The following is a 15,586-nucleotide window of genomic DNA, read 5'->3' as shown; positions in this document are numbered from 1 at the left end:
GCCCTGAAATGGCTCAGAAAAGATTTTTGTATAGTGCTGAATTCAAGTTAAAAGTGATCCAGTTTGCAAAAGTGAAGGGAAATCGTGCTGCTGAACGTAAGTTTGGTCTTCCTCCAACTGAGAAAACAATCTGAGACTGGCTATGGGAAGAAGAGATCCTACTGAAAATGCCACAGCAGAAGAAGGCCATGAGAGGCAAGTCAGCAAAATGGCCTGATTTAGAGAGGGAATTAAAGATATAGATTGAAGAGCAAAGGGCAGTTGGAATTCCTGCGTCCACAAAGATGGTTCAACATCAGGCAAGAAGAATTGCTGATGAAAAAGAAGTTACTGATTTCAAAGGAGGACACAATTGGTGCTTCAGCTTCATGAAATGGAATAGGCAAATGGAATGGAATATGCATACGTGCACCAGACTTCCCCAAAAGAAAGCTATGAGGAGATGAATAAAACTTGAGTTGAATAACTTTATGAAATACATTTTTTTCAAATTTCAGGACCCGAAATTAAGGTGCATCTTATATATGGGAGCGTCTTATACCTGGGGAAATACGGTAAATGTTGACTGATTCATAGAATTGTTGAACTAGTGCTGGAAGGGGCTTCAAAGGCCTCCTAGTCCAACTCCCTTATTTTACAGATGAAGACAATGAAATCCAGAGAGGTTGTGACATGCCCAAGGTCACAAAGGAAGTAAGCCTGATAAGCAGGATTTGGACCCAGGTCTGCTGCTACTCTCCCAAACTTCTCATAAGCTGAGGAAACTTACCAGCACTCCTTCATCTGTAAAACGGAGTTGATACGCACCCTACCATAATACCAATTTAGATTTGAAGATCTTTCTCACCATTAATAGGCCATGTGACCTGCTTACATCACAGGAAGCCTAAGTCACATGTGGAAGGAGGAGCTTCCTGACAGGGAGAGAAAGTTGTGTCACAGGAAATGCAGGGAGAGGGAGCTAATTGTCATTCATTGCTTAAATGGAACTTGGGTTCTAATGACTGGTGGTTAAAAGTTGTGGAAACAATGGAATGCGGGCTTGAGCCAAGAGAGTTAGAAACAGACTTACCCAACTCCTCAGGGGCACCCCTCTAATCCTGAGGGCAAGACACAGGTGACCTAGCTCTGGAAAAGTATCCCTACAGAAGAAATTGCAGAAATGGCCTCTCTCAGCTGTGACTCAATCCCAAGGGCTAAAATGAAGTATCTAGATTTAGACTCTGTAAGTCTCTCTCAAGTCATTCACAAAGCACGCTTGCTCCATGGAGTTTCTTGCAAAATGTTGATCGTCTAACTCTCACTTCACAACTATTAAAGTGACACCAATGGTTTTCTGTGACCCAACGCTTCTCCTGCCAAATGGTTCTCATCTGAGCTGTGGACTTGAGTCACTTTAGATTCCTTCATTCCCTTCAAGACAAATAAAACCCTTCTTTTTCATTGGTCCAGGTAACTGTAGTTTTTCTTCTGGGATGTCCCCCTTTCCCTTTTATCCCCACACCTTTTGCAAACATGGAAATACTTGATTTCCCATCTATACTCATCATATCCCATAGATTTGTGGGGTTTTTTTTGTCTTGACTAGATGCTTCTACTTTTGTCCCTTTCGAATTGATTTCACACAAAAAATTCCCACCTGGGCCTCCCTTTGCCTTTAACCTACCCTAATTGCCTTGCCTTCCCACCCTCAAAAAACAAACAAACAAAGTTAAAAGTCAAGTAATGGGCTGGGAAAATGAGAAAACAACAGAAAATAATTCTGACTATAGAAAGTTACTACGGTGACAAGGAAGATCAAAACACACACTCAAGAGAAGAAAACAAAGTCAAAGCCCCTACATCCAAAGTCTCCAAGAAGGACATGAATTGGTCTCAGGCCATGGAGGAGCTCAGGGGGGATTTTGGAAATCAGGTAGGAGGGGTGGAGGAGGGATTGGGAGGAGAAATGAGAGTGATGCAAGAAGATCATGAAGAACAGGTCAGCAGCTTGGTAAAGGAGACATGAGAAAGTGCTGAGGAAAATAACACCTTAGGGAGTGGAATGGGCCAAATGGTAAAAAAAAAAATGGGGGGAGGAGTACAAGGAGCCAATGGGAGAGGAATGCCTTGAAGAGTGGTGTTGGCCAGATGGAATTTGGTGCAGGAATTCACTGAAGAGGAGAATTCCTTGAAGGGTAGAATTGGCCAGGTGGAAAGAGAGGTGTGAGAGCTCACTGAAGAGAATAATTCCTTAGAAACTGGAGTTGAGCAAGAGGCTAGTGACTTTATAGCAAACTGGGAAGCAGTGAAACGGGACAAAAAGAATGAAAAAAGTAGAGGATAGATCCAGGAGAGTTAATTTGAAAATTATTGGACTACCTGAAAGCCATGATCAAGGAAAGAGCCTAGACATAATTTTTCAAGAAATTATCAAGGAAAGCTGCCTTGATATTCTAGAACCAGAGGGTAAAATACAAATTGAAAGAATCTTCTGATCACCTCTTGAAAGAAATCCCAAGATGACAACTCCAAGGAATACTGTGGCCAAATCTCAGAGTTCACAGGTCAAGGAGAAAATGTTGCAAGCAGCCAGAGGCAGACAATTCAGGTATCCTGGAGCCACAGTCAGGATGACACAAGATTAACAACTTCTACATTAAAGGATCAGATGGCTTGGAATGTGATGTTCCAGAAGGCAAGGGAGCTAGGATTACAACCAAGAATCACCTACCAAGTGAAACTGAGTATAATCCTTCAGGAGAAGACAAGGATATTCAATGAAACAGAAGACTTTCAAGCATTCTTGATGAAAAGACCAGAGCTGAATACAAAATTTGACCTTCAAATACAAGACTCAAGAGAAGTATGAAGAAGTATACAAGAAAGAGAAAACATGAAGGACTTAATGAGGTTGGACTGTTTGCATGCCTACATGGGAGGATGATACTTGTAATTCCTAAAAACGTTTTCATGTAATGGTAGTTAAAGGGAGTTTATATATGTCTATAGACAGAGGGCACAGATGTGGGTTGAATATGAAGGGATGTTATCTAAAAAAATAATATTAAAGGATGAAAAAGAAGTGACCTGGGAGAAGGGGAAGGACAGAGGTGGAATGGAGTGAATTGGTCTTACATGAAAGAGACAAGAAAAGGCATTTATAGTGGTGGGGAAGTTGGGGGAGTTAAGGGGGAATGAATGAACCTTACTCTCATCAGGGTTGGCTTGGGGAGAGAATGGCATGCATGCTCAGTTGGGTATGGAAATCTATCTTGCCCTACAGAGAAGTGGGAGGGGAATGGGATAAGAGAAGGGGGAGGTGATAGAGGAGGAGGCAGAATGTGGGAGGCAGAGGTCGGAGGCAGAGCACTTTTGAGGAGTGACAGGGTAAAAGGAGAGAGAGTAGAATAGACAGGGTCAGATAGGGTCAGGAGTGGGAAGATAGGATAGAAGGAAGTACAGTTGGCAATAGTAACTGAAAAATTTTGAAGCAAGTTTCTCTGACAAAGGCCTCATTTCTCAAACATATGGAGAACTGAGTCAAATTTATAAGAACAAGAGCCATTCCTCAATTAATAAGTAATCAAAAGATATGAACAGCTTTCAGGTGAAGTAATCAAAGCTATGGAACTTTCCGTCTCTCTCATCTCTCAGTCTCTGTCTCTCTCGCTATCTCTCTGTTTCTCTCTCTCTCTCTCTCTCTCTCTCTCTCTCTCTCTCTCTCTCTCTCTCTCTCTCTCTCTCTCTCTCCTCTCCCCCATAAGCCTTCTCTATACAGGTTTCCACTATAATAAAAATTTGAAAAGTCTTCCCTTGACCTTACCCCCCTTTCTCTGTTTCATTTCACTGCTAAACTTCTTAAAAGAGATTTCTTCCTTATCATTCATTTACTCATTCACCCCTCTCAGTCAGGTTGTTGTCTCAACCTCTCCACTGGAGCTATTATCCCAAAGGTCACTAGTGACCTCCAAGATACCAAATCTTTTTATTTCTCACTCCTTGACTTCACCATTGCAGCAGACATTAGTGAAATTCCTTTGAAATTCTTGTCTTTGTTGTCCAAGACACTTCTCTTCCCTGATTTCTTCTGCTACTGCCCTGACTCTTCCTTTGCTGCCTCCTTCACTGACTGATCTTCTTCTTCCTGACCCCTAAATATATTTCCCAAGTTTCCATCCCTGGATTTTCTCTTCTCACCTCGCTCCTTTGGCAAGCTCATCTGTTCCTGCAATTCAACTCTGATCTCTATGTGGGTGTTTCCCAAATCTACATCTCCAACCTAACCTCTCTCCCAAGCTCTAAACTGGCATTTAAAAATAATTAAATTTAATTTTTATTGTGATCTTAATCAACTACAAACAGACACATTTCTGTATACAATGGACAGAAGAATTGTATAAGAATCTATAAACTTGGGGCAGCTAGATTGATGTAGTGAATAGAAGATTGGTGTTGAAGTCAGGAGGACCAGAGTTCAAAGCCAGCCTCAGAGACATACTAGCTGTGTGACCCCAGGCAAATCATTTAATCCCAAATGCCTCCAAAAAAAAAAGAAAAGTTAAAATCTGTAAACTTCTCTCATGTACAATTTGCTTTTAAGATGTATCATTGTGGCCCAGTGGATAGAAAGATCTGGATTCAAGTTCTCCCTTAGACACATGTAGGCTATGTGACCCTGGGGAAATCACTTAACTTTTCCATGATCTAGGCAACCCTCTAAGACAACATCACCTGTAAGATGCAATGAAGTTGACAACCTACATTGATAGAGGGAGTTTCTTCACCAGAGTTCTCTATTGTAATGAAACCACACGTCTAGTTCCTATCCCTATTCTACATTACATTTAACAAGGTAATAACAAAATAGTTCTATTTGTTTATCTTTTGTACTTTTTTGTTTTCTTCTTTGCCTTTAAAATATATTTTGTTGATGGTCGCTTTATATGTGAACAGATCTGTATAGAGGAGACATATAGGGGAGAAGGGGCAGAGAGGGAGAGAGACACGGACACAGACACAGAAGTTCCTTCCCCTAAGGAAGTCCTCCCTTGTGCCAAATACAGGGTTTCCTAAAAGCTTTGACAACTTACAACAGCTTTTGGAACTCTACCATTAGTGCATGGTTAATATGCCCATATTCCTGAGGGCCCTCCAACATTGTCACTTTCTACTTTGTCAGTTTGACCACCCAGATGGGCAGGAGGCAGAATCTCAGAGTTGTTTTAATGTGTCTCTCAACAATTACTAGTGATTTAGAGTATTTTTACATCTATAGGTAGGTGGGATTTCTTCCTCTGAAAAAAGGCCTATTCATAGTGTTTGACCATTTATCTATCACCTGGCAATGGCTCTTATTCTTGAAAATTTGAATTATATATACACACACACACATATATATATATATATATATATATATATATATATTTGTACACACACACATACACACATACATATATATATATATATATATATATATATATATATACATATCTTTAAAATGAGACCTTTATTATAGAAATGATAAAAGGATTTCCCTCCCAATGTCCTGCTTCTTTTCTTCTTTTGCTGCACTGGTTTTGTTTCTGCAGAAGTTTTTTTTTTTAAATTTTATGTAATCAGTGTTGTCCATTTTGCCTACTCTTTTTCTCTCTATCCTTTGCTTCTGAGAAGCAATTTCTTTCTTTATCTTCTTATTTGTTTGTGATGTCACCTTTATATCTAAGTCACGTACTCATTTTGAGCTTATTTGATAAATGATATGAAATTTTGGCTTCTGGCAGACTATTTTCCTGTTTTCCAAGACATTTTTGTCACACAGTGAGTTCTAAAACCAGTAAATGTGATCTTTGGGTTTATCAAATGCTACTGTGCTTATTTGCTTATGTATATTATATATCTAATCTATTCTAATAACCAGACTTTCTCTTTCTTAACCAGCACCATGTTGTTTTGATGATTATTGCTTTATATTATAGATTGAGATCTGTTACTGCTAGGTCCCTTACCTTTCTGCACCACCCCCCACTTTTTATTATTTCTTTTGAAATTGTTGGTCTTTTGTATCTTTTCCTGCTGAATTTTGTTGGTATGTACAGAAATACTGATGAATTCTGTGAGTTTCTTTTTATGTTCTTCAACTTTCTTGAAGTTGTTCATTGTTTCAATGATTTTAGGTGACTTTTTAGGGTTCTCTAAACTATTACATCATCTACAAAAAGAAACAATTTTGTTTTCTCTTTGTCTATGTTCATTCCCTTAATTTCTTTTTTCTTGTGATCACTGTAACTTTCTAGCACTGTATCAAATAGTAATGGTGGTAAAGGACATCCTTGATTTACCCTTGATTTTATTGGAAAAGTCTCTAGTTTATCCTTATTATAACAATACTGGCTCTTGTTTTTTTGATTGGTACTCCTGAGAATATTGAGGAAAGATTCATTCATTCTTGTGATTCCTAGGGTTTTTTTGAATAGGAATGGATGCTGTACCTTGGCAAAAGGGTTTTCTTTGCATCTTTCAGCCTGTTTTTTTTAATATTTTGACAACTGTATTTCAATATAATTGGTTTCCTTTGTAATCCCATGTATTTTGTTTTATGCATATAAAAACATCAACCTGAGAAGGGGTGTATAGGCTTCACTTGCCTGTCAAAGGAGTCCTGTTGTTGTTTGACTCTTCATAGCCCCATTGGGGGTTTTCTTGGCAAGGATACTGGAGAAGCTTGCCATTTCCTTCTCTATCTCATTTTACAGATGAGGAAACTGAGGCAAACAGGATTAAGTGACCTACCCGGGTCTCACAGCTAGTATCTGAGGTCAGATTTGAAACTAGAAGGAGGAGTCTTCCTGATTCCAGGCCCAGCATTCTATTCACTGCACCACCTAGCTGCCCCATTATGTACTCTATAACACACACACACATGCACACACACACATACATACATAAAGCTTCAAAACTCTTTTTGTAGAAGGCCTTAAATATCTTGCAAAGGAGTATGCAATAGGGAACCACAGAGAATTTTTAGCAGAAGAGTGACAAGACTGGATCTGTACAGTGTAGTAGCAGTCTATTGTAATAGTCAGGAATGGGGTCAATGGTTTAGTTCATTTTCTTTCAATAAGAAGACTAATTTGAGATATGTTGAATTTGGATAGCATGGTATCTAGCTGGAAATCCCAGCATTTCAGCACTGGAAGGGATCTCAGAAGTCATCTGGCTCAATCTGTAACTGATACAGGATCCTTCTTACAACCTTGCTCCAACCTCTGGGTGAAAGCCCCAATGAGAGAGGTACTTCCTTATTATCATCTGCAGCATCCAGACTGCTCTGCCCTGTAGGGCTGAAAAATTTCTAGTGAGAAAACGGAGCTTAGTCTTACTTCTTCATGACAGCTCTTGAAAAACTTAAAGATAAATAACGTATCCCCACTCAGGGTTCTCTTCTCCAAATTAAACCTCCCCTTTTCCTTCCACTGATCCACATAGGGAAGAGTAATCTGGCAAGGGTGAGTTTCCCTGCTAATGATGTTCTGTAGTCACCTAGCGATACAGATCTGAAGTTCAAGAGAGAGAGGTCAGAGGAAAGAGAGGAAGCTTAGGAGTCACTTATGGGATGGTTGTTCTTTCCATGGTATCTCAACTCGCCAGCCCCCAAATTTACCTAACCCTAGAAAGAATGAAGGGGTAGAGTTTACAAATGCAAGTGAGGCTTTTGGAAAAAGAAAACCATCACCATCATCATCATTATCATCAGCGTCATTGACTCACTTACAAGTGAAAGATCAAACCCCAGCAATGGACAGGTACCAAAGTAATATAATCACACATAAGATGCCCATAGTCAGGGAAACATTATAATAATAGCTAATGTTTATGTAGTATTTTAATTAAATGTTTAACAAAGCATTAAAGAAAACCTCATAACTTTTCAGGTACTTTCAGAACCCTGAAGGAGAAATGTAGCCAGCCTCACTCTGGGAGACCCACATTGCTGCTAGTGCATAGCTGGGTTGGGAGAACTGACCTGCCTGTAAAAGGGGCTTCTTACATGTAAGGGGCAGCTAGGTGGCTCAGTAGATAGACCACCAGGCTGGAAGTCAGGAAGACTCATCTTCCTGAGTTCAAATCTGGCCTCAAACACTTACAAGCTGTGTGACCCAGGGCAAGTCACTTAACCCTGTTTACCTCAGTTTCCTCATCTGTAAAATGAGCTGGAGATGGAAATGGTGAACCACTCCAGTAAGAAAACCCTAAATGGGGTCATAAAGAGTTGACCATGACTGAAACTAATGAATAATAACTTAAGTGTAATAGGAAAGGAGATTGCCTCAGCCATCTGTCTATATCGAATGATTCCAGCACTGATTTGGTCTATTCATAATTCTAACACAGGCAGAATTGACAGTCATCGGAGGACATGATGAGACATGAGACTCTCAAGTCTCCCTCAGTGACACTCACATAAGGACTACTTACAAATGGTGCAGATTTAGAAGAGGCTTGGTGGTCATGGGGAATGGCCATGTGGGGCCACAGGAGCATCTGAAATGTCTGTAATTGTCTAATTCCCGTGCGCAGAAGCCAGAAGCGTCTATCCTGTGGTATACTGCTGGGAATCCTGGGATTTTTCTACAGCTGCACTGAGTATTACTGGCAACTTCCATATATTCATGTTTCTATATGTATATGGGCACGTATGTATAATATATTTATGTTTATGTATACATGTGTCATACACACACAAATGGGGAGCCAGAGTAATTAATCAGAAGCTAACTGACATCTCAAAATGGTAGTTATTTGCAAATGAAAGCATTTACTAACTGATTTAAGGTCCTGATTTGAAGCATGTCCTTGGGGGGAAAGAAAAAAAAAGGAGCTACCATGATGTGGAAAAACTTTAGAAGCACTCTCACTAAAAAACAGGTTATCAGTAAAGGGTCCAATTTCACCACTTCTCTCTGACAGTTTTAAAAATGTTTGTTATAGTGAGAGTTTGATGTAATTACTTAGATGCTTCAGGGATTTCACCAATGTGAGTACTCCCTCCAACAGTACAGCAATCTTTTTATACCTAAAATAGATGTCCTTTTAAAAATCCTCACCCTTCCTGGTCTTTCTGCAACATTGGACACTGTCACGCACCCTGTCCTCCTCTTTTTGGGGAAAACATTCAATATTCTATTCTATTCTGATTATAATATACAATTACAGTGATATACCATACTCTCTTCATATTGGTCTGGCCAGATTCCACCTCCCAACCCTGAGGCCAACAATCCCCTCCCCACTCACCTCCTTCCTACCCAGCAGCCTTGCTTATCCTTCCCCCTGGGCCAGCCAATGAGTCTGGGCTATTTTAGCAATGAATAAGTCCAGCATTTCTAGGGATCTAGAAATCTCTAGGTGGAGCCTGGATGATCATTTATTGAGGATCTTATAGAAAGGATCCCTGCTTAGTTGTGAGCTGGAGTAGATTACCTCTGAGGTCTTTTTCAACTCTGAGATTCTTTTCATGTTTTGCATATTTAAAAAAAGGCACAGAGACCCAGTCCATAACTCCATTTCAAATGGGTTCTCCCTCAACATCTGTTTATTCTATTAAGCCCCAACTCTGTGTAGGGCACTCTGCTAGGTGTTATTAAACACCTACTATGTGTAAGACGCTCTGCTAGATGTCTAAAGCAGTATGTCATGTATCTAGTCAGCAGCAACATCTTGTGTAGTCCTTGTCATCACAAAGCTTACAGTGTACTCAAGGGAGCAGAACTTTTATATGAGATAAGTAACAATGCAAAGGAGTCTATAGTAAGTACCAGAGAGTGATACCAACTTTGGAAACTGCAAGAGTTCTGAGGAGGAGTCACTGGGAGACCTGTACCATTGTGACACACATAGTAGGTCTTTTAAAATGATTATTAAGAAAGGGTGGATAGTTGTGCTTTGAGGTGGGGCAAGGCAACAGCCATGGACAATGACCTAAAGTGGACTCTGGGCTCAATTCAATATATCAAAATATTTAGTATGAGCCCACTACATTCAAGACTGGGGCTGGGGGTGGATACAAAGACAAAATGAAAACAAAAATAGCCCAGGCCCTCATGCAGTCCCCAGCACTCTACTAGGGGCTGGGAGAAATAAAACAAATATACAGAAAAGTGCAAAGTGTAGACAAAGTAAGTTAATTCACTTCTCCAAGTATCTATTAAGCACTCGATGATTATAAATAAGGCTCTGTGTTGGGACAGAGGATACAAGAAATGATCCCTGCCCTCAAGGAGTTTACATTCTGGGAGAGGAGAATACAACTTGTACACAGACATGTAAATGCCAAGCACTGAGGGCTGAAGGAGGGAAGGATCAGAAAAGAACTCTGCCTGGGCACAGGGTAAGCTAAAGGGTTAATAAATACTTGTAGGTGATGATGATGATGGTGATAGTAAGCCATTTTAGCTTAGGAGGAAGGTAGTGATTCTGTCCCACTTTGGGAGCTACTTACATTCAACCCATAAGAATAGGGGGAAAAGAAAGGCTCATTGCTGGGGCGAGAGACCAGACCTTGGGATATATAGATCATTTTATACAGATAAGTCCTTGTGATTTTAGAAGACAGAGGGAAGAGACAGATAAAATGGCCAAAGGGCTTTTTTCCAGCAGGGTGGTGACCATTGCGCATTTCACATCTATGCTCACTTCATTACCTAGCGGGTCATACTGTCCATGGTCTGAAAAAGAGAGGCCAAAGAGAGTGGCAGTGATGAATCTATGTAACAAGGTCAGCAATTGCTTAGACTTCAAATCTGCCTCTAAAATCATTCTCTCACAAAGGGCACAAATATGGAGAAGTTATTGGACCTGTCATAAATTAAAATAAGTAAACAATAATAATAGCCACCATGTATGTAATACCTACTATAGGCCAGGTCCTGTGCTAATATGGGTGCTGGGGAGTGCTTAGAGCTTGGGCAGAGATCAAAGGTCATCCACTGAATGCCAAGCTATTACCAGGCACCTGACTTTTGTCCTGACACTGGACTTTGATGTCTCTGGAAGAGAGAGTGAGGCTGATGACTCTGCAACTCTTGTTGCCAGTCATTTTCACTCCTGTCCAACTCTTTGCCCAGCACTCTATCAACTGCACATCTAGTTCTACAGCTCTGCCTCACTGCCACTGGACTTTGATGTCTCTGGAAGGGAGAGTGAGGCCAATGACTCTCCAACTCTTGTTGCCAGTCATTTTCACTCCTGTCCAACTCTTTGCCCAGCACTCTATCAACTGCACATCTAGTTCTACAGCTCTGCCTCACTGCCACTGGACTTTGATGTCTCTGGAAGAGAGAGTGAGGCCAATGACTCTGCAATACTTGTTGTCCAGTCATTTTCACTCCTGTCCAACTCTTCACCTGGCACTATATCCACTGCACACCTAGTTGTACAGCTCTGCCTCACTTAAATCCAACTCACATGAAAGTCAAAACTTCACTCAAAAGTTGTGTCATTGATCTGTGATAATAACAATAACAGTACCATATTTAGAGTCTGGAAAACCTAGTAACTATTCTGCCTCAGATACTTACCAGCTGCATGACTCTGGGTAAGCCCTCCAGATGCAGTTTCCTCACCTGTAAAGCAGGTATGATAAGAATACCTTGCCTTGCAGAGTGTGACAGTCAATGAGATAATATCTGTAAAGGTGATACTTGTGTAAATAATATCATCATCATTCTTAGTACCTTGCACCATTTTGCCCCAGACTCCTCCAGAGCTTCTTGACAGTTGTCAGATCTTGTGTTTAACTCCAGAAGTCCTCATCTGGCTGGAAAACACTGTGTTCTTAAGTCTCAGACCGAGGTGCGTCTGCCCTTCCTGTCTCTCACCACCTGCTACTACTCCAGGAGAAAGCTGTGGGAATTCTCCACCTTCCAGGAAACTTTGAGTCTCTGAAACATCCCCTCCAGGATTCCTACCCTTTCCTTCAATACCTTAGAGACTATTACTATACTTTTTCTATTATGCTCTCACAAGCATTCTGCAGCCAGTCATCCACACTGACAGTGGAAGCCAAGGCTATTAGTCACCTGTGGTCAGGGATCAGAGAGGATAGGTAGCTGGGGTAAAGAGCTACAGAAAACAGGACAGAGGGATCATGTGAAGGCCAGCTGAAGGACCGACTGCTTGGAGAGGTCAGAGGAAAATGAGAAGAGGTCTTACGAATTTGGGGAAGGGAGTAAGGGAAGGGAAGGGAGTGAAGACAGAGAGAGAGATGGGAAACAGAATTGGACAGCACAGTTGGAGATAGTTATGATGCTGTTGCAACAATTGGGGTAGCAGCTGCTGTTGGGATGAAAAACCAACACAAACCCAACAACAAGAATGCTCCCAACAACAAGGAGGCTGCCAGCACGTGTTCTTGTGATCTGCTTTACTAAGGAAAGTAGCATTAAGGGGGTTAACAGTCTTATTTAAATCTAACATACAAATATCATTCACTTAGTTCAGGGGAAAAATCCAGCACCCTGAACTTCAGAGCAAATACAAACAAATTACAAACATCAACAGACAGACCTTGTCTGATTCAAATCTCAATTCATACTTACCAGGGTTTAACAAAGTCCCAACATCTGGGTTTACAAGCTGGGGGTATCTTAACAGGTGCCCAGAGTCTCTTCCAGTCACATGCCACTCTTCTAGTGAGTCAGAGCCCCCAGTAAATAGCTCTGTTCTCTCTTTTTGTACAGTCTTTGGATGTCATCAAACATCATCTGAGTGACCAGCACTTAGGTGCCTACTGTTGGCTCTGGTATTAGCAACTCTCTTTAGGACCCTGAGGGCTTGATGCCCACATAGGCTTAGCAGCTAGTAGATAGGGGTTTGGGCCTGGGGCTTTGCACCTAGTCAGGCTCAATCAAAGACATTTAATTAATTTATCATTCTAAAACAGTAAAAAAGCCCCAACTTAATTAATATTACAGATGCCCATTAATTGAGTCCACTATGAAGCCATGCTCTGTAGTGTCAACTGGGTTCTCTTTATTCATTTCTTGCGAACACCTTATTCCACCTCCAGGCCTTCCTCTGCTTACCATGACGCTTCCACTTCTTTCCCTTCCACACACTCTTACTTTCAGGGTCTAAACTGGTCTCCTTATTCTTTACTAAGAAAACAGGGGTCATGTGAAGGGATTTCTCTCACCCTAATTCATCCACACTTAATTTCTGTATGTTTTCATTCATCTGATACTCCTACCCTCTGAGAAAGGGGGAGGGAGAAGGAGGAAGGGAGAGGGAGAAAGATTGAAAGGTGCAGAAAGAGAAGGGGAGAAATGAAAAGGGGAGAAGAGGAGAGGGGAAGGGGAAAGAGGGAGGGGAGAGGGAGAAGAAGCAGGAGGAGAGAGGATAGGAGGAAGGAGAAAGGGAGAGAAGAAGAGGAAGAGAGATGCAGAGATACTGGGAGGGAGGGGGATAATGAAAAGGGATGCAGAGAGAGGAAGAAAGAAAGAGAGAGGGAGAGGTATCTTTCGAAAATTTACCCCATCCCGTCCAACAACCTCTGAACCTTTCTTTTATTTTTCTTTTGTAAACTTACTCTCTCTCTCCTCCCAATGGTTCACTCCCTCTTGCCTTACAGAGTTGTTTAGGACTCCCCTGATCTTAAGAAATAAAAAATTAGAAACCTTCCTAGGCCCTGCTGTAGGTATTGCACTTCCTCTCCTGTGCTCAACACCAAACATCTCAGGACTGTAGTTGAGACTTAGACCCTCTACCTTAGATCATGATACCCCTGTAACTGGTTTCAAGGCTGCTCCCATAAGTTTTGGTGAATTTTCAAAGTCACCAAATCCAATGCTTCTGGACCGCTCCCCTGCATTTGAAACTGTAGGCCGTCATCTACTTTAGAATATACCTCCAGGAAGTGACTGACACTTGAATCTCACTCTCATCTCAACTAGTCAAAAGAGGGAAGAATACATACATACATGAACTTAAGTACAGAAATATATTTCACAGAGTGGCAGGTAGGTGGCACAGTGAGTAGAGCAATGGCCCTGGAGTCAGGAGGACCTGAGTTCAAATGTGGCCTCAGACACTTGACATGCTTACTAGCTGTGTGACCTTGGGCAAGTCACTTAACCTCAATTGCCCTGCCTTCCCCCTTCAAAAAATATATATTTCACTCAACAGGGAAATAGGAGGAAAGGGGAAGAAGGTGGGATTAGAGGGAATTTAGTTTTAGGGATGGCTTAGATCCAAGCAATATTGATTCTAAGGATGTACAAAAATATTTAGAGTTCTTTTTGAGGCAGCAGAGAATTGAAATGGAAAGAGTGCCCATCAGTTTATGAATGGCTGAACAATGGCTGAAGTAATGTTATCTCAACATGCTAAAATACTTTCATGTTTTAAGAAGTGGTAAAGGAGATGGTTTCAGAGAAATTTGGGAAGACTTATATGAACTGATGCACAGTAAAGTGAACAGAAGCTGGAGAGCAATTTATAAAGTGACAACGGTAGGATAATGACAACCAACTTTGAATGAATTAAAGAATCTGATTAGTATGATCAAAAAATTAAAAAAATTTAAAATACCTTCATAACACTCTACACTCCTGGTTCTCCTATGTCCCTGACTAATCCTTCTCTGACTCTTCCCTTTACTGGCTTCTTGATCTTTTCCCAACTCTTAAATATATTCCCTCTCCTCTCTCTATTCTCTCTTGGTGATCTTCCCCACCACCAGCTAACATGTCCATGTAGATGACTCTGTGATCTGTATCTTAACTTTGGCCTCTCTCCCAAACTCCAAGCCCATATTTACCATTACTTGTTTCCTTCCATCTTCAGCCTTCTATGACCACCAATGTACCATGACTCAAACTTAACTCTTATTCCCTCCAGACACCTCCTCCTCTCCCTCATTTCCTTTTATGACAGTCTAAAACTCTCCTGGCCACCCAAGCTTAAGATGTCTATCATCTTTCACTTCCTACATCAGGCAAGTGATCAAGAAGAATTTATTAAGCACCTACTGTGTGTCAGGCATAAGTACAAAGAATAAAAACCCCTACTATCAAAGAGCTTACAATCGAATGGGGGAGGGGAGACAAGTACATATTAAAAATAGATGTATAGCATAAATATAAAGTGAAAAATGCAAATATATGCAAAGTATTTAACTATGAGCTGTTGTTGTTGTTCATTCTTTGTTCTTGAAAAGGACCAATGACATCAGGAGGGTGATGTCTTCACTTCCAAGTGAATTGGATTTAAGTGAGGCAGAGCTAGACAAAATCACCAGCCTCACCCTCTCTTCCAGAGTCATCAGGGTCCAGTGGCAAGACATAGGTCAGGATGACTGCTGATGGCCTTGGAAGCAGTGGGAGACCTCGGCCTTTTGTAAGCTAAGGTCTTTCCCAGGTCTCACTTTGTCTGAGGCAATGCCCATTCAGTAATTAAAGGCTTTGGAAGGGAAGACTATAGCAATTGGGGGAAGAGGGTAGAGAATCAGGCCAGGCTTCCTGTGGAGTCTGGTGCTTTATTGGTGCCTCAGCTGCATCTTAAAGGATGAGAGCAACTTTAGGAAGTGGAGATCAGGTGGGGGCGACTT

The sequence above is a fragment of the Trichosurus vulpecula genome, chromosome 6 (genome assembly GCF_011100635.1).
Source record: "Trichosurus vulpecula isolate mTriVul1 chromosome 6, mTriVul1.pri, whole genome shotgun sequence".
NCBI classification, from domain to species: domain Eukaryota; kingdom Metazoa; phylum Chordata; class Mammalia; order Diprotodontia; family Phalangeridae; genus Trichosurus; species Trichosurus vulpecula.
This window is presented reverse-complemented; position numbering follows the sequence as displayed.